Raw genomic sequence first — 20959 nt, forward strand, 5'->3', positions numbered from 1 at the left:
CAGAGACAGAACCCAGACACCGAAATAAATCCGGCCCATACTCTGGCCACGTGCTTGTTTTCTTCTGGACCAGTATACGCCCGATCCCACGGGTCCGACTCCGGCCCATATACAGCATGACTGTCATATGCTACCACAGGAAATTTTCCAGCCAATACCTAATGACAAGAGCCAGCATCTGCCCAGATGTGGAAGTATATGGGCCAGACTCGGGCCGAAGACTCACATGTAACAAAAGATTCATTTTGTTAACTGGGAAATGTGGTTTTAAATTTAAATGCTTAAAGGCGTCAAATGTTCTTTAAAATGTATGACAACTTTAAGGCTTCAGGCTGATTCTCATTGTTTGTCATGTACAAAGTGACTTCTTTTGATTCCTGCGTGTTACAAAGGAGTAGGAAAAAAGAGAGGGAGGCTGAGCAAGACCACAGATGTTGTGTTGTGGGAGGTGAAATCATTCCCAACATCAAACAGACAGCTGAGCCGACACACACACACACACACACACACACACACGAGATTCCCTTTCCATGAAATTTTCATCGAGGGGAGCTCGAGTCTTGATTAAAAATTCCGACTCTGGGATGCCCCCCCCACTCCTACCCCCCACCCCCACCCACCCCCCCCGTAGAAGTGAGATACAGGCAATTTTTCGGGCGATGATGTGAATTTTGTGTCATTCCATGCATCGACTGAAACCAGATGCATCCTCCTCCTCTCCATCCTATTCCCCACTGGCCTGCTGAGTGACAGGCGTGCACACACACACACACACACACACACACACACACACCAAAATATGTCAAACCAAATGTTATCAGAATTTACTGGATGCAAGAGAACTATTATTAGAGAGCTTACACAAACACAAACACACACACATATAAGGTTCAACTACCAACACACACACCTGATGTGAGCCTTGTGTTTTCAGCTACCTCATGTCAAAAGGGAAATCTGCAGGGAAATGAAAATGTCAGATACGGAGGTAAACGCTGAGTTCCTCCCTTTTGTTTTTCTTCAGGTTTTATCTCTTGAGTTTTTACAGTCGACACAAATTAGTGAAAAGACAATAAGTCGCTCAATCATTCTGCATCGTCTCCGATGCTGGAAAATGTAAATTAAAAATATAAATATAAATTAGAAAAATCAACACGTGTAGCAGCAGATCATCAGTGCACACATTTCTTAGTTTTGTTGTAAGTTACAGAATCCAAATTAAACGATAAGGGCTACACAGAAATACCGAAAAGTCGATATATAAAATATTTATATAAAATAGGATAACTGATATAATTCATTCATTCATTCATGCGCCACTTTAGCCAGTTATTTCCGAAGAGCGACCAAATTTTCACAACAGAGAGAATGGTGGAAGATTTTATACAGAAGCTGCTGCTCTTTTCAGAACATAGAAGCAAGCCGGTTGATAAAGAAGAAAAGAATCAATAGTTAAAGCGATAACGAGGTAACACAACAGTGTGAGTCATGAGGTAATAATAAAATAATAATAATAATAATAATAAAAGTCAAGAGAAAGTTATTATACAAAGTCTGACTCCCAAACTTTTCATAATTACTCCTTTACAACATCAAAATAAATCAATATTATTATAGATATTGTTAAGAAACTAATAAATTATAGGCTCTACGTGACTGAAGTGGCTTCATTTTATTTCAGTTTGGACATCTGAAGGACGTCAACACAGTAGTCATCACTGGGGGACATACACAGGAAATAAACAAACTGAAAGTTTTAGCGCCACTTCATCATCATCACTGATCATTTAATTTGATTTTAAGCATTTTTTATTCAGTCACAACTCATAATACAGTAAATATAAACAATAAAGACACTAAAAAACAATTCATTTAGTTTAATTTCTCTTCTTTCTCCTCTTAGTTATAAATAAGAAGCTATAAAGAAGCAAATAGAGGACGTGGTAGATAATTATTCCTTATTTTTTTATCTATCCAGCGATCAACAGTATAATTGGGGGAGTTCTCTCGTTTCCTTCCACACCAATTTGTTACATTTCATCTCTTTCTAAGCCTCATTACCTTCATCTTCCCATCAGCAATCACTGGTTCACACACACACACACACACACACACACACGAACCAAAAGGTGAATGAACAAGAGACAGCAAGAGAAAGAGACAAAAATTAAATTGAGAGGTGTAAACAAAGATGTAGTGAGCTGTCTTCTGCGTAATTACTTCCCATCATGCCTTTATCTTGTCCCTCCTTCTTCTTTCTCCTTGGAGGGTTTTTTTTTTTTTTTTTTAAAACGCCAAGAGGGTCAATTGCGTTTGACCGTGCAGCGAGATGAGGCACGACACATCTGTGATTTTTCACACAACAGATAAAACACCGTGGGCACGAGTCAGTTATGGGCGGTGACTCTCAGTCTGGGGTTGTAAAGAGCTTTTATCTCTGATATAAAAAATAAATAATCAATGTAATAAACTGGTGTGAGAATGCACACGTGCAGTGTGACTATCAAAATAAAGGCATGTTCCAAAACTATAAAAACATTACTATATTTAAAGAAATACTTTAATATTTTCTTGGCGAATTAGATGAGAAGATCAATTCATTCTTCATTATGATTACAAAATCCCAGGCTGTTTCACTATGAGTCACCTGCTTCCAGTATCTATGCTATGCTATGCTATGCTATGCTATGCTAAGCTAAGCTAAGCTAATCTCCTTCTGGTCTAGCCTCTTCCCCAAACATCAGACTTGTTCCTTTAATTCTGCATTTTGTGAACAGACACCTTTCATATCGATATCCGAGTCATAACTATGACCAGACACAATACACAAGAAACGTTTATTCATCCCTTCATTAACAGATCCAAATTTTTTATCATTGGGCCACCAAAGGGTGAACATAGCATAAATTATCTCTACGGTGATGGAACATTTTCTTTCTAACCGGTTCGGCCCACCTCGCTCACATTTACTCTGTTTCTTCCAGATCAAACATTTTCTTAATTTTCCCCTAATCGGCCCCCTGGGTCTCCACCAAGACGACCTCCTGTAGCTCGATCAACATCAAAGGCAACATCATTTCCATCACACACACACACACACACACACACACACACACACACACACACGACTCACTTAACTCAGTCAAAACCCGACACTCTGTAATCCATGTCGAGAACGTGTGGGAGGGGCGCTGGTGCCAAACAGGAACACGCTCGGTACATCCAGCCTCAAGCTGCACTCAGCGTGGACTACTGCAACGCAAAGTTCTAGTTGGAACCCAGAAATGTTCGCTAACCACGCGCTCTGAACTTAAACCCAATTGCCTGCAGTTTGGACTCAAATATTTTAAACACTGCAATGTGCTTTTTGGCAAAATTTCCATAAACAGCTTTCAGCACAAAGAAATTCAAGTGGTGTGAGAGCAAACTAGACGTCTGCACCTCTTATTGGTTCTGTTTTCAGGCTTTTGAGAGACTTTGGCCAATCACAGGTCTCTTCAGAGAGAGAGAGAGAGATAGAGAGAGAGAGACATCATTCCTCTACAAATGCAGCTGCATGTGCATGTCCCTTCAGAACTTGCTGTACTTTCCCCAGATAGGTAACAAGCTGCTAACTTCATTTTCCTGTAATATCCAAGGCCAGGAACACACTGGCCACATGGCGTGATTTTGCGTCTCGTCTATTTTTCCCCCACGTGAAGTGCGCGGCTCGCAGCTGTGACGTCTCTCAGAGCACCAACACCGTAACCACACCTGTCACCTGCCCAGCATGGGGCTGTGACACCGCAGCTACACTGTGGAGGAGGATGAAAAAGCGCGCTGCAGCCCCGAAATAAGTTTGAAAACACACAATCACAGATTGAAGCATCTCACACGGAGGCTCCAACACCGACGGGAGCACCAACGCAGTTTCATTCAGTTTGCACGGCGGCTAGCAGCTCACTGTTTTTCGCTGCGTCTGTGTGAGCGCTCTCCAAGTGCATGTGACGATATCGCTACGAACAGAAAGGCAAACTAATCCACATTGCTCGCTGCACATGCGTCTGGGAGACTGTTGCTGGTCGATGGCGTACAGAACCTAGTGTGAGTTAAATGAATCATGGTTATAGTGATAAATAAAATTTAAACGGTAACACTAACCGCCTGGCATTTTTGACCATGAAATCGGTTTCATCTCTAGTTGCTAATAGTTTTAGCCTTCTGCTAACTGTAGCCAAAGGTTGTGGCCGACCCCAGCTTTAAATCCTAACAAAAAAAAAACAGTCTGTTGTTTAGTCTGTTGTTGTTCTCCAAAAATAATTAGAAAAATCTCATCAATTCTTCTTTCGTCTGCTCTCTGTTCACGTTTTACATTCACTCATCTCAGTGTGCTGATACTCGCTCTGTCTCCAGTGGATGCCCGGGAAGTATCTGTCTATCCTCTCATGACTTTTATCTCTTTACCATTCACTCCGCCAGTTCTACTTTGAAAAACAGCGGACTAATTAACTTGGGCGCTGTTATTAAACGCTCAACCTCGCTCTCGCCGTTATCTCAGTATTCGTGAACAAGGTGGGAGTTTATTTCCTACAGAGGCCCTTCGCTTTGAGCCCCAAGCGCCACGTCAATGTCAAGGAATCCGACACGTTTAAGACTTGAGAGTCATTTAATTCAGCACCGCTTACAATCTACCTAAAAGCTGCACGGGCAGTTTTATAAGTCCCAGGTGGAAAAGGTGACTGTGAAGAAGACCCAGAGTGTGTGTGGCGCAAATTGACATGATGGCACTAAATTTTTGTCTCCCTCAAGTCTGGGAAAGTAGAAGCGATGGAGACCCACTGCTGTGTAGGCTCTGCTTTTGTTTCCCCTCTCCGGTCTTGATTTGTTACGTCCTGTGAGACGGTTTCATTCGGCTTTATGTTCAAACCTGTCACCTGAAATTGACTTTGTTCAATCTGCTGTGTGTCTCAAGACAATTTACAATCATCTAATACATGACAGGGGATGTTTGTTTACCATCACTGGCTGTCTGCCAACAGATTCCTACCACACACACACACACACACACACACACCTCAGGTCAGGACATCAGCCGTCATTCACTTTAAAGTCAATTTTAAAAACAACACAGATATGCCTGACAGAGCCACTCTCTTTTTGGTAATGCAGAAAGCTAAAACTCAGACTTGTAATGTGTGCAAATACAGTCCCGTATCGAACGTCTGCAACCCCAAGATGATTGTTTTTAAATGTCATATTCTATCTGCATGTGAACTTGCTGGATACAGATTAGTGTCGATGCTGTGGGAGTCTTACTTGTTGTCGTATCAGTTGTTGTTTCTGGAGGTTGTTTCCATCTCCAGGCCTCAGCAAGAGATACTAAGGAATAAAGGAAAAAAAAGAAGATTGGTACCAAATGGACCTTTTACATAACGCAGCCACTTCTTTAATTTGTTATTGGTGCCTCATCAAGAAACAGCTGAACTTCCATCTTTTCAACAATTAACCGAGCAGGTGACGACATAGTGATTGTTCTCAAGTAGAACAAGGATCTCTCGTCAATCTTTCAAGTGTTATCTCTCTATATAAAATTCAGTAAAATTATTATACAGTATATTATATTATTAGATTGTTAACAGTGATGCATCGGAGATTAAGTAGTATTTTACTGCTATAGCTGCAGAGGGATTGGGACCCGTCCAAACCCCTCTTTGCGCCTTAAACAGTTATTTAAATGGAGTTTAGTGTAGTTGGACTCGCAGATAATCTTGGCTTTAATTAAACAGTGGAAAAGTTCAATATCCAGCAAAGTTTCCTGCCTCTCTCCACCTACAGAGACGTATCCGCCACAGTAATCATATCTAAACCCAGACATCAGACGGAGGCCTATCCTCTTAGCGCCGAGTTTCTGCCTTTTGCACTTCAAGAGTGCCACAGACAGTCACTCTGCGCGACGCTAAAACCCTTCCCCTGATGCTCTTTAATGATAACATCCTCTGTGCTGATCCTGTCTTACCCTACTGTCGCTGCTCTTTCCGCAGCCCGTTCACCGGCTAGCCCTCACCCTCCGGATGATCACATCTTATCCATCAGAAGACAGTGAAAGGCCTGGATAGAGGGGGCGGGGGAGGGGGTTTACCTTCCATTAATGGTGCCTGTCTCAAACCATTTGGCCTTTACATACAACACACACACTCACTCACACACACACACACACACACACACACACCAGTCCACAGCTGCTTCTCAACCACCTACTCGAGTGGTGTCAAGATTAAAGAGCAATTACAAGCTACTCCACTAGTGACAGATTGGAAGTGGAGTCAATGTGATGGTGACCCACTTCTGGGAGAGAGAACGAAACACGGGGCGAGAAAGAGGAGAGGAAACGAGGGAGGAAGAGACATCAAGAGGAGAAGAGGAAAGGAAACGAGGAGCGATAACGAGAATCAGAATGAGAAAAACTTTATTGTCCATCGCAAGGAAATGGCTCACACGGATTAACACGGAATCAAAAGATACTTAAAGCAGAAATATAAACATGAGGGTAAACGTGTTGCGTTTTGCAGATATCGTTTACTGTAATAAATAGATTAATAAAATTTGACGTGATGACAACAATGAGAAAGTTGCTGAAACCAAGTGTGTTTGTGTGGGTGTGTGTGTGTGTGTGTGTGTGTGTGTGTGTGTGACCAACTGTAGAAAACGTTTTTACAGATTACAGATTGCAGGCACTTCACTTTATGTCACAAATCAGGTTTAATCTCTGCACGTCGCACCTGCATTCAGTCAACAAATGATTGAGATGAGCCGATGATCACACACACAAAACATTACCGATAAGCTTTCACAACCTATGGGCAAAATTATTTAATCTCCTAGGTGAGCAGTAAAGCTCAGTCATTGAAAAACCGCTAATGACTTTATGGTTGTGTGACTATAGATACAGGAATGGTGTGACCTTGTGTGTGCAGCTCACAGTCATCTATGAGATAACACATAGGAACAGTCCGTCCATGAGCCTATAGATGGGAGCTGTATTCTGCAGGTTGGACTGTTGCACCTCTGGGTGAAATCCTGTGATACTGAAATGCTACTAGTGATACTGAGGAGCAGCAGCTGTTGTGTATCACTTCCTGCATGTCTGTCTGACCCCTCCCTCTGTTCCTGCTACTCCTACAGTTTCTCCAATTTCTTTTCCTGCTGGAAGTTGTGTGTGGAGATTTTAGTATCTGGAGAGCGGTTTAGAGTGAGCTGCTCTGCTGTCACCATCTTGGCAGCACCAGACTTCACCACTTAAGTTAGCTAAAGAAGCTAAAACCGTTTTTTGTACCAGGCTGTAAACATGTTTATTTCTGCTGTAAAGTTGGACAATTTAACACGGGGAGTGCAAGGCGTTCACTCGCTTCTGGAGTCAGCCTCAGGTGGTCCGTTTAAAGAACTGCGGTTTTTGGGTATTTCAGAGTTGGCTTCATTTTTCAGCTCTGAAAGTTGCTATTTCAAAGAGACATGTTGTGTGTTTTACAGATTAAACCACTCACATACATTTCTGATTCTGGACGTATAAATAAACTAAACACAGACTCTCTTTCAGACCATAGTCGGTTAGTTTGTCACAGAGCAGCAGCAGTCCGTGAATTGCAGTATAATACTACACTATTATGTACTGTATATATATATCTTACTGTAGTGTACCGTATTGTTCCATACTGTGTATAATACTGTTTAGTGTCAAATCGTATTCAATCATACTGCACACCAGGCTAGAGGGGGAATGCTTCTATTTAGTTTTTTAAACTATGGCCTACAAATACAATGATGTCTGACAGTTTTATTTCATTAAACTGTGATAATTTATTCATAACGTTACTGAAGGCAGACCTAATTTCAGGTGAGGCAGCCCACATGTGCTTTAATCTGCTGCAGGAAACCCTGCGCATCATACTGTACAATATCAAAACTACAAAATTGTATGGCCACCATCGCAATCCAAGTGTTGATAAAGTAAGAAATCATTGGTGTTTGGGAATGTTTCTGCAGGCCCAAAGATTTTGTAGAGTTAGTCAGATGGAGTTAACTCCCCAAGGTTTTTAGACGCATCAAAGAAAATTTAATTCTCTGAATGTGACACAGAGCTGTCTGCAGAATCATCTGCACTGGCTACCTCTGGATAAACACAGACTATCTAGGGCACACAAAGCTTTAGCGCCAATCACATAAAACAGCCTGTAAGCCAGTGCACTGGCACTTGACATCAGGAAACAGTGGCAGCGCTAAAGCCAAGTGTTTGTGCATCACAATCCGGGAATGACAGAGTTTACAGGCGAAAGACAATAGCAGCGTATGGTCGAGTTAGAGCAGAGTAATCATAGAGAATATGAACATTTGACTCTTTTTTGGGCTTGAGAACAAAAAGAAACGGTTTAAATATATTATTTTATATTTCTATAAATGCTAAAAAAACACTTTATTTGCTACCATCACAGCTGACTCATATGCATATTTTGTTCTTCATCCCTTTTCATTTGCTCACACATCACAGAACAAAACCATTAAATCTGCCCTATACAGACCATAAAACTGTCTCTTCAGGATACTGAAAATTTTATCTCATTACGTCAATTTTCTTGCCAAATTAGTCACTTCCATCTCCCCGGAGGAGTTGTTTTAACCGACGAACGAGGGGAATATCTCATCTCCATTTGACCAAACTGTACGCCAGCCAAGCATGGCTGGGCTGGGTCGCAGCAAAGACTCCTGGGTAATAGGGTTTGAAGTAAAGGCTCATTACCTCCTCTATTTCCTCCTGACCCACACCGCAGGCCTTCTGGGTAACTCTGAGACACAGACTGGGTCCAGATGTGTGTGCTCAGATGAGCTGACGTCCAATGTCCTTTTATTCTGCAGAAAAGAGAAAGAGATTTGTGTATTAGACTTTACCAAAGCAAAGTTTTAAACAAAACAACATATTCTGTTGCAAATATTGTGTGACGTTATATGCATGAACAGTTCTTCCATACCCTGCTGTTCAGATTCAGCTGCTATTTTATTACCACTTCATTATTCAAGATGACGTTGTGCTAAAATCAATGGCAGGGAGTATTGACCGTACATGTTTACTGTCAAGAAACTGCTTGTAAACACAATAAGCACACAAACCACAGATGGGTTGAGGATTAGAAAAAGTATATTGTCCAATAAGAGACACAAAACTTACAGGGGCCAAAGGGATGCATCTCAAGGAGGACAAACTACATTTTTTTTTTCCAGAGACAATAGACTAGAATTTGACGACCACTAGATGTCGCCTAGCAACAAAACATAACTGTGGGTCATAACCTACAGCACAGACGACCTATAGACAGTCTCTTACCTCCTGATCCTTCTACTGTTTACTTCCTGTGCAAATTACACCAAATCTAAGTGAAGTATAAGTTATTTCTTCTGTTTTTGGTAATTTGGTTAAAAAAAAAAGTGAAAGGAAAAGAAAAAAAACTTTTAAAGAAAACGTAAACCTGCACAAAAACATTGGATAGAAAGCATCTTGGCTTTAAGTCCTGAGATGTAAAAACATAGCTGAACAGAAGACGACCCAGGTGTGACCGCAGTCGACTGTGTGCATGTAAAGTAGGATGGCAAAGACCGTGCTTTACAAGCTCAAGAGTCACTGAAGTCCGACCTAATATCTGAGCTGTGCCCACTCTTCCATGAAGCTGGACACCGGTCAGAGCGAGGAGCTCAATCTCTCTGCAGGGCCGCCGAGCTCTGATCAAAAGAACAAGCCTTTCTCATCTCAACGCCAAACAATCTCTCAGAGCGGCGGCCTCAGGCTGAGGCATGTTGACACTACACAAGCCAGGTGTAATGGAATTGACCTCCACCACCAATCCGCTGCCGCTTCGCAGATAGACACATCAATAATATCTGCTGCACCGGGTGAACTGTACACTCAGCAGATTGTAAATAAAAGGTTGGACAGCTGCAGGAGCAGGGACGAGGCTCCCTCTCTGTCCAGATGTGTTTTAGTTGACTTTTACAGTCTATTTGTATTGAATGTAAAAGTTGTAGTTACATTTGCTGTTAGGTTAGTTTGTTTAGTTGTTGTTACTTACTCATTTAAATGTGATATGTATATATATTCCTAAATTCCATCCATTATCACTGAGCAGGTGTAGTTGTTGTGTTATGGACAATTTGTTGTTTCCTTTTGGTTTTAAAGGAATAGTTTGACATTTTTGGGGATATGCTTATTTACTTTCATCCCAGGATTTATACTGAACAAAAATATAAATTCAACACTTTTGTTTTTAAAATTAAAGATCTGACTTTGTCCAATCACATAAAAGACTTCTTTGTCTCAAATCTGGTTCATAAATGTGTTTAAATCCACGTTAGTGACAAGATCATTCATCCACCTGACAGATGTGGCATATCAAGATGCCTCGGCCTGGTCAGGATAAAAGGCCACTTCAAAAAGTGCAGTTTTATTTTGAAAAATGACATTAACTAGGCACCAAACTATGGATTTCTAGGGTTAGGGTTCTGATCCACAAACATCCAAAACAAAAAATGCACGTCCGTAGCCCAGGTCATGAGAAATTCATAGTTCAGTGCCTAAAAATGTTCAAAATAAAACTGCACACGGTCTGTGCCTCAGTAAGAAAACTGATGGTTTAATAACCATCATCATTCTCTCTCTGATAAAGTCTTTTGTTCTGTTTTCTGACTTCCAGAGTCTCTGATTAATGGCGGGGATTTATAATTACACCTCGACAGCTCTGACGTTTCATATGAGAAAGTGAAACGACACAGAATTAAAGGCTCGGTCAGTCAGGCCACTGTCGGGCACCGACACATGACCAGAACATAAATGAGGAGATTAACGGCCAGACAGAGACACAGAGCAGCAATTTAGACAGACGTGAGTCAAAGGTGTCATATAGGCGGAAACGATCCATTAATATTAGTCATATCAGCATAATGCAGTGAATTTATATATTTCTCAGCCCGTGACTGAGAGTAAAATGTCTTTTTTTGACAGTGCTCTGTTTCACATTCACAGCAGATTTCCTATCAGACGTAGTTGTCAAAGAAGAGAAGCACGTCATTCTTTCCAAATTGTACACAAATAACCATGATTTAGGATTTTAGTCAGTCAATTAGTTATTTCAGTGACAGACAATCAGTAAAAATGACCATTTATATCACATGGTGATACAGTCAGATTTGGCTCTTTGAGGATGCTGCTGGGTGAGTTAATGCTAAATGCTAATGCTATAGCAAGCATGACTAAAGTGGTCAGCATGAATGCTTTTCTCTCCATTTATTATAAAACCAAAAAATAAGCAGGTTTATTTTAAGTGCATAAACATGAGTTTCTCAATATACTTTACAAATAACAAAAAGCCATATACTGCGCCAATGTTTTACGTGACTATTTGTAAGTTTTGCTATTGCTACATAGCCAAAGTTAGCATTAATAGCTGTTTAATTAACATTCTTGTCGAGAGTTTCAGTCATTGTGTTTACAGTACAAGAGGTTATAATATGTCCTCTGAACAGATATACTTCAGGGCAGACTGGACGCTAAAGTGACTCGGTATCGGAAAGTGATGAGACAGGGCCAACCAGTCTAGGGCTAGCTGGTTAGCGTGCTAACTTCAGTAGAAGAAAAGAAGCAATAGAAATAAAAAGAAAACACAAGGGTTGCTTTCCAGCATTGGAGAAAAGTTTTATAATGAATTTGCAACTTTTTTCCTAGACTGGTAAGTTAACATCTGTTAATGCTAATGTTAGCTACGTAGCAATAGCAAAACTTACAAATATCTCCTTTAATAAACAATAAAAATTAAAACAGCTCTTTTATAGATTTGAATTTAGACTGCAGGTACCACATAAAATAATAATTTCATGATTTTACCAAACACCAAAACACTGTAAAGTTGTCAAAAATACTTGAAAGTTATCATTTTATCCTGCTTAGCACTGACTGCAACATAAACAGTAAAAGATGGATGACGTCTCCATGTCTTGCAGCAATTCCCCGGACCACCCTGTATTCTTTATACGTGATCCCTCTCATTGAAATGAATCACGACCATTCTTTGTTTACTTTCTCTAACCTCCTTTTAATTGCAGAGGGTTGATATTATATAGTAAGACTGAACATTTACCACGTATCCCAAAGCTTTTTCAATAAACTGAATGTACTGCCAAATTAAAATGCTGCCCAGAAGGCTTGTAATCTCAGCCTCTTTTTTATTTCATTCAAACCAATTCTAAAAGTTATTTTCACAACACACAAACAAACATTGCATGGTAAAGTAAGTAGTTAATTTCATCCTTTCTGCAGGGTGATATACAGGCTTCATATTGCTGGCTTGTAATTACCAACACTGAGGAAAAAGGCCTGAGTGCTGGTGATAAAAAACAAACCCTCTGGGCAGTTCATGTCGCAGATTGACTTCGTCTGAACTGCTCAAAGATTGTGCGTCACAAAGTAAAAACTGTGCCCCCCAAAGTGAAAATGTTGCTTTAGTTTCCCCCGAGTTAACACCTCAATTCATCATCACTTCAGTCACTAATGGTGCTAATGATGACAGTTCTCTGAGTAATATATCTGTATTAGTACGTGTCACCTCTCATCTCATCACCTCTTAGCAGAACTGTTGCAACTGGAGATCACCTTAAGCTCTTCGACTCCTCAAGTGACCTTTGCAAGTAGAGAAGGGATTTCTGTTTCATGGTTGCAACACTACCCGTGATATATCTTTTAAAAAGGTCCCATATTTTACACTTTTCCTGTTGTTTTATTTGAAGTGTTGATCCATAAGAAGATATGTTTGTGGTTTTAAGAACCAGAAACCATCATGTTTCTCTCTGGAGCTCTAGTAACAGCTCAATCAGGAAATCAAAAGAGAGGATCTGAGTATTCATAAGTATTCATCCCCTTGAGTTTGCTTGTTTGCTTCCTCACAGAGAGCGGAGGCAGCTTGAATTCATGGCGACCACAACGGGTTGATTCCCCCCGCGATACCGGCCCTGTGAATACTGAAACTGCTTCGTTTGAAAACACTCTTCACAGTGGTTACTTTTAATAACACTGATGTATGACTGAGATGTGAGCTGGTAAAGCTACAGACTGAGGAGTTTTAAACCGTCTGCTTTACTTCTGAGTGACACTAATAGGTCAGCACTGTTGCATCACAGAAAGATGTTTAAACTCTGTCGGCCGGGCATTTCTTTGCCCTTTCTGTGTTTTTTCACTCAGTCCAAAGTCCAAAGCTCGTTTGGCAGCTTAGTTGTCAACTCTGCATTTTGTAACCCTAATTTCATGGCAAAGGCTTCTGTAAATGATGGTGGACCATTCTGCCCTACTTTTCCAGTTTGGAGGCTTGGTGTATCCTGTGTTTCTGTCGTGATCGAGCAATCTTTGTTAACTTGAAAAGTCTGGAAATTCAGCATGATCGTGTCATGTGTCATTCGAGTGAGTGATTAGTAAATTTGTCAAGGTGTAAATAATGGAAACCAGACGTAAACGTTGCTGTTCTTGTTACCAGCCTTAACATCACAGGCTGTTTCACATAAACAGAGGTTATGTAAGGGATAATACTCGACTAGATGTACGGACACGTTCCACTGCGGTTCCTCTACCCGGCATCATCCATTACAGTTATGGAACATAACATACGGACTTTGGAGGGTGTTATCCTGCTTTAACCATGGCCCCAACAAAACGCCATATGTAATCAAACTAAAAATACCAGTAAACATCATAAAATTTAGTTCCTGAGACGCTGAATTGCTGTTGTTTCCATTGCTAGGCGACATCGAGCTAAACAGGAAGGGGTTCACAGGGTTCATCCAGGACTTTTATAACCCTGACTCCACATATCTTTATTATCTGTTTTTGGTTTCATTTTGTCTCCAGATTTCCCTCATTTCCCCCGCAGCTTTCCCCTCGGACTCAGGCTACCAGCTTCACCAAGGTTCACCAACATTATCCAGCTCCTCTATTTCCATACAGTTAGATGATTTGGACTTTCAGATTCACAAAAATATGATACACATTTAGATTAATTTGAATTAATTGGGTTGTTGCTGGTGGTTACACAAGTAACCCTAGATCCAAGCTCTTGCCGTCTTGACCTACAGGTTACTACAGGCACATTAATTCAGACGGCAAACAACCGTCATTATCACAGGTGTATGGTTGAAGAGCTTGCGTAATAAAAGATAAAACACATCATCCGATCATTGCACCGTTTCCAAATGCATGCTGGGATAGGAACGACTGATGATTGATGATATTGTTTCAGAGTTTGAGGCTCTTACCCTGGAAACTTTTACTACAAGCCATTTTCACATATTTTCACATCAGTGTGAACATGTCCCGAGTTAACCCTGTTTTTCGGGGGTTTGTAATGAACTGTGGTCGTAACGGGGTCTTTGAAGGAAGGTGGCACCGTCAGCATGCCTGTTACATCTGACAGAGTTTATTAAGTCAGGGTGATGAGCTGCAAATCCAGACAGCAGGGGTTGTGATGGCAGCCACTTCTCCTGTCAAAACTGATTAAGGTATCAGGGCTCATGTCTGGGGAAGTGACGGTTGGGTTGTGGGAAGGAAAGGAGAGAGGGAGGGGGAGGGAGGGAGTCCACAGTCTGACAACAACAACATCCCAGACTCAGTAATGTCTCAATAATGGGATGTGAGCGCTCAGATGGGGATGGCACGAGGAGGAGAGGAGAGGAGGGACAAAGGGGGTCAGGAGGACGGGATGAGGAGGGGGAAATGAGAGACGAAGACTGATGTGTTATCACAGAGACGGCTCCTCGACAGATGGGCTTCCACCTGGGTGTCTCTCCAGGGTAATAGCTTTTGATGTGATGTCAAAAACCACTGAAAGGGCAGTAGGCTAGGAGTTCCCTTCTACCACTTTTCCTGGGGTAGTTTCTGATTTTTTTTTTTTCCGGGAGGTTTTCTTTATATTCATATATATATATATATATTTATATTCTTTATTCTTTATATATATATTTATATCATCCTGTGAATTAGATGTCTGTGGCTCCGGCTCGGGCAGCGGGACACATAATGTTTTTGCCTTGTCCGTCTGCACGTCCCATTCTCGCGGATGTGATATCTCAGTAACACCTTGACGCACCTTCTTTAAATTTTTTCTGTTGGACTCAAGGCCGAACTGATTAGATTTTGGCGGTGTAAAGGTCAAAGGTCAAAGGTCAAAGGTCACAGTGACACGGTTTTGGCCTTGTGAATGTGATATCTTCATAATGCCTTGAGGGAATACTTTGGTACAAACATTCACCTGGACTCAAGGATGAACTGATTAGATTTTGGCGGTCAAAGGTCAAAGGTCAAGGTTAGTGTGACCTCAGAAAACACTTTTTAGCCATTACTCAAGACCTCACACAGCAATAATAAAACAAAATTTCACACACATGGTTCATATTTTATGACTCTGGATAAACAGGGATGTAACCTGGAACTAGTCTGAGTGGCGAAGGCCGACAACCGTGAGGAGGTGAGTCTAGTTTTTTGTGGCCTGCGTTGATGCTGATGATGTGATGTTGTAAAAACACACGTGAACCTAAATTTCACATTTGTGTGTCACATACGCTCATTAAAATTCTCATGTAGTGAAGACGACATGTTTTTAACTTTAACTTTACCTTTTTTGTGAGTGCAAACTGCAAACATTTCACACGTGAATCTAAGTTTCCACGTGTCTTTTGTGATATGATTCTGTCGTTTATACAGCGTCAGTGTTTTTGATGATTAAAAAGCGGCATGACACTGACCTCCATCAGTGAGCAGACAATTACATAACATGGTGCAGATTGTGGATTTCATGGCTTAACTCCTTCCTCCAGACTGCAGCTTAATTCAATCTTATTTTCCCAACATATGGTGGCACCACACATCTGGACAAGCTGAAAAAACCAAAAAAAAAACCAAACAAACAAACAACAAATCTGTCATATTACACTTCCTTTGTGTCCATGCGCAACAACCACAAGAAAAATTGTGTAATTTGAACATCACAAAGCAGCACTTAAAAACCACGCTGCTCTCCTGTCTGCCACTACCACTATATGTTGAATGAGTCGGGGATTATTTCGCTCCGAGCCAGCTGCCATGTAAAACTGGAGGTAAACATGCAGCACGGCCTCTCAACACAGCTAAGCTCCTTTCGCTGTGAAAGAGTATTTTCAGGACAAACCGCTGCAATCAATGGAGAGAGCAGTGTGAACACAGAATCAATGCCGCTCGTAGCCTGAGTGATGAAATTCTGCTTTTATTCCTCTCAATATTTACTTATGGGATGTTTCGCTCATTGATCATCTTACCCAACATCTTACAATATGTAATGAGTGGATCAGCACACAGCCATGTCTGATCTCTCTAAATAATGCAAATAGTTATTTTTTTCCAACATAGCTAAACACATGAATTTACCCAAAGCTTGTTTACGCTTCAGAGCCGTCGTGTACAAACTCTTCTACCATTAGCGGCTGAACCAGTGGGAGGATCACTGCTTTGAATGCCTTGCTCAACGGCTGGTGCTTGAAATTTCCAGCCACAAAAAAAAAAAAAAAAAACATTACACGTTACAACTTCCAATTGAATAATTAATGAATATTTACTTTGGTTTTAATGGATCAGTGATTTCAAGGAAATCAACACCTTTTAAAGTCAATACAACTTGATTCTAACTAAAATAACTGACTTGTAAAATAATGATGTAAATTTCTTCTGAATTTTCTTTTTTTTGTTTTGTTGTAAAAACACTGTAAACTTTTATTTCCTCAAGCTCACAAAAACCTTTAAATTGAAACAGTCTGAGAGGAAACACTCACTATAACCACGTAAAACTGCTCACAAAAGCTAAAAAGGATGGGAAACACTGGCGTAGGGTGTTCACAAAAATGTAAATAAAGAAAGAATATATATATAAAATCAAACAATTAAGGTAAGGTTTTGTTTTAAAATGATGTCTACCCTGTGAAAACGGACACTTATAAAACCTAAGTAGTTGAAAAAGCCGCCTGATTCATTCTCAGTATTTCCTTCAAAGAAATAAAGATATTTATAGACGGAGTTAAACACTTGAAAAGCATTGCCATTACGCTCATGTACATTAAGGATGCTGTAAATGGACCCTTTTGAAAAAGGTCCATTTGTGAGGTTTCCTGTGTGAGTGGTGATTTGACTCGCCCGTCTTTTGATTTCCTCACAAACACCTCAGTGTGGGGTTACTGCCAGCTCTTAGTTGCTAGGCTACATTTGCACGCAGTGAATGCCGTCTCACTCATTAAATATGTCTTTTGGAAAGACTAAAAGGGGGCTTTTATGTCAGCCAGTGGCTTCAACTATCACTTCCCTTTGTGCTGCCTTGATTGGTTTGCTTGATTGTAATGCGACTAACCAGGGACAAGATAAAAGCTGGAATGAAAAGCGTGCAAGGACAAACGATCTCCTTGCTAGAAAACGGTGTAAAATATAAACCCTGCAGTCCGAGACAAAACGGGGATGTCATAGATTTTATGAGGTGAGAATCTGAGTTCCTTGTCTTAGGTTAAAGGGTTTATTAAAGAGTGTTTATAACCTCATTCATCCTACATGCCTTAAGCTTAAAGCTGCACTTCAATCAATTATTCTTATACTGAAAACGAATCAAATGATGTGTAAATTGAAAAGGGGTTGCTCGTAGCGACAAACCTATTACCCAACAATTATTACCCAACTCTGCAGTCTCCGACGACTCATAACATCGTGTTTTTGTGTCCTTCAGATCATTGTTTCGATTTTTTCGGCCCACAAACTCTAAATTTTAAGGAAAACTTAAAATCTTAACTTGATGTTTTATGCAGATGTTATTTTTCAGGAGTTTATCCAGGATCACTGCTAGTCTCAAGCATTAGCAGTAATTGACCCCCAGCAGCTGAGCAGGATCATTGTTTTGTGCTAAAATCTTACTCATTGCCCATTTAAAGTGGCGTCCTGATTAACCAGTGGAACCATCAGTGGAGAGATTTGGCACTTACTTGCACAAGCCAGGTTCAGGGGGGGAGGACGGCAGCATAAGCAGGGACGTCATTAAGAGAGACAGCCCGAGGTGCCGCCTCAGGCGCCGGCCCAGTGCAGCCAGCGCCTGCACCCTGAGCTGGATCAGACCGCTGGAGAAACACCGGGATCGGAGGTTCAAGACTCAAGACTCCTGACTCGCCCCAGGCTTTGCCCCTCCATCTCTCACCTCCATCTCACAGAGGCAGCAGCAGAGTGTCTGCAAAAAGAGGTAACAGGAAAGTGAGGCAGGGCGGAGAAAAGAACCTGGTTATAGGTATTAAGAGGTAGTTTATTCCAAAGACTCATCCATCACTATCTGGCAGAATATTTTACTTTCTTTTAGTGAGAGATATTGGTATTTCCCTGGTGGGGCTGCAGAATATCTGGTGAAAGATAATGGTGGACATCTATGTGCAGCGAATGGGGATTGAGGGGAGGGTGGGGTATAGTTACAGGATGACAGGTTGAGTTCTCACACAGCAAAGAGCTGAATCTACAAACTCCTTCAAAGCCAGATACAGTATAAACATTTCCCCTGTAAACTTCACACATTTAGATAACTGCTCAAATATGAAATATTTCACAAGGAAAAAAACAAACAAAAGATTTGTGGATCAGAACTTTTTTTTCCTCCCCCATTAATCAACTTATGACCCCTCAGGTTTCTCATCGGACCCTTTGGAGGGATCAGTTTACTTTCTGTTGTAAAATGTAGTATGTATATGTATATAATTGTAAGTAGATGTCATTTAATATCGTTTACTGTAGGTCATACTGCTGTCTGAGAGCACTGTGATTACTGAATGTGACAGCGATGGAGGTTTTACTCCAACAAAACATTAAACCGGCTGAGTCCACCAATCTGTTCCTGTCAGATGACACGCGGCTGCTAATAGACGAAAGAACAAGAAGATGAACAATTTAAAATTAAATATGGAAAAGACTTTTTGTCAGCTGTAGAAATGCAGACATGCTGTGACATTTGTCCAGATTCTTTAAAAGTAGATTTGTTAAAGGAATGTGCTCATACATGCAGCCTGCTGTTGAGCACACACATTCAGTTCACACGGCGCTACTGTCACCTAGGGGCAAGATCAAGGTATCACTTCACACTATTCCAGCTTTTATTTTATTGCTCCTCACAGGGTTTTTATTCATGGTTCAAAATGAGGTGAAGGTCAATAATAGGACAATAATAAAACTATAACAGTTTAGGAGACATCACCTTGTCTATTTTTCACAATGTCCTGACATTTTATTCTATAAAATTCCTGAAGAAATTTTGAACGTTCCTGCTGCTTGGTGCATCTCCATCACTCACGTTTCAACCTTCACAGAGGACGTTACTTTGAGTTTCATTCATGTTGTAGAGAATTATCCTGGTGTCCCTCAAAAAGCTCTACCACATATATCCCCATATAGACGATCGCTTTTAAGATCGAACTTTTATGACCTACCTTACCTCTTACCTTTTTGAGACTCTTATTTTGAAAGAGTCTGTGTTTGGCAGTATAAATTGCATAAGGTTTTATACAACAGAGCCAATAATTCCCTCTTACCACGTTGAGACTTTTATGTTTAAGGTTAACCCAAATCGTGGAGATGGTGTTTGTGTGTTTCTGTCTATATGTGTGTGTGTGTGTGTTTCTGTCTATATGTGTGTGTGTGTGTGTGTGTGTGTGTGTGTGTGTTGAAATATGACGCAGCAGTAGAACTCCAAAGAGGGCTGGGTTTGGTCGTTTTGAAGATGTCTCCCCATTCATTCTCGATGGGAATCTTTTCACCTTTTATCAGCATTTACGTTGCCATGGTTACTTGAATAGCTAAGAATATATATATATATTGTCTGGGTTTTCTCAAAGCTGCAGGACTAGTTATGCGCCGAAATTTCAAGACAGAAGATGACTAAGACGAATAAGTATGCAGAATAATAATGCCTTCAAGGCTATTGAAGGCACATAACTAGGACACTCCTGAAGAATTCAGTGTTTTTAATGGCTCCTTTTATTCTCCTTTGTAAATGAAACGATACTACAGCTGCTGTGGAGCAACATGTCAGGCTTCATGGGAAAGTGGTCTCAGACTTTTGGACACCACTGTATATAAACTAACCCTATACTGAGAGGTGTTCCTAAGATTTTGTCCATCCCATTTATAGGAATTAGATTTGACAAAATATTAGGAACACGTCTCAGTATATCCCAGTACACTTAAACATTACCACAATAACAATTACAGCCTCCTCAGTGACCATTAAAATAAACCAACACTTCTCAAACAGATTCAGTAAATACTGAACATGATAATCCTCATGAAGGAGGATTTACTGCAGGCCTGTTCCATTACACTGCATTAGTTTCATCCAGGTTCACCTAATACATATATATGAATTAAAACTAAAAATCAAGCACACTTACAAATGCTAAAACAAATCAGCCCTTTATTTAAAGTTTACTCAATATACAGCAACGCTTAATAAAATGCATTTCTTTTAACAGAATGGTAATGGGGTTAATGGGGCAGAAATAAGTGACTGCAGATTGCCTTAAGAAGTTCACTGTGTAACTGGTGCTGGATGTCCTGAACAGTCCGTCTCATCTTGTAACACCACTTTGTTCCTCAAGAGGTGATAGTGAGTCACTGTAACGCAATAAACTTATCATATAACTTACTAATAGAACTTGAGGTACTGGTGAAACTGATGATCTCTCTCCAGGGCTCCTCACCCTGTGACAGTGAATCATGTGACGACCTTAGTTTTCTCAATCAATGCCCAACCATCCACTGCACCACAGCACATGATGCGAGCTGCAAGAATAAAAGAAAACACCAATTAAATGAATTCTTACATACAGTAACAGCATTGTGCCCAATGGAAACTATTTACATTTT

This window comes from Seriola dumerili, unplaced genomic scaffold, assembly GCF_002260705.1.
Source record: "Seriola dumerili isolate Sdu_G_001 unplaced genomic scaffold, Sdu_1.0 BDQW01000193.1, whole genome shotgun sequence".
NCBI lineage: Eukaryota > Metazoa > Chordata > Actinopteri > Carangiformes > Carangidae > Seriola > Seriola dumerili.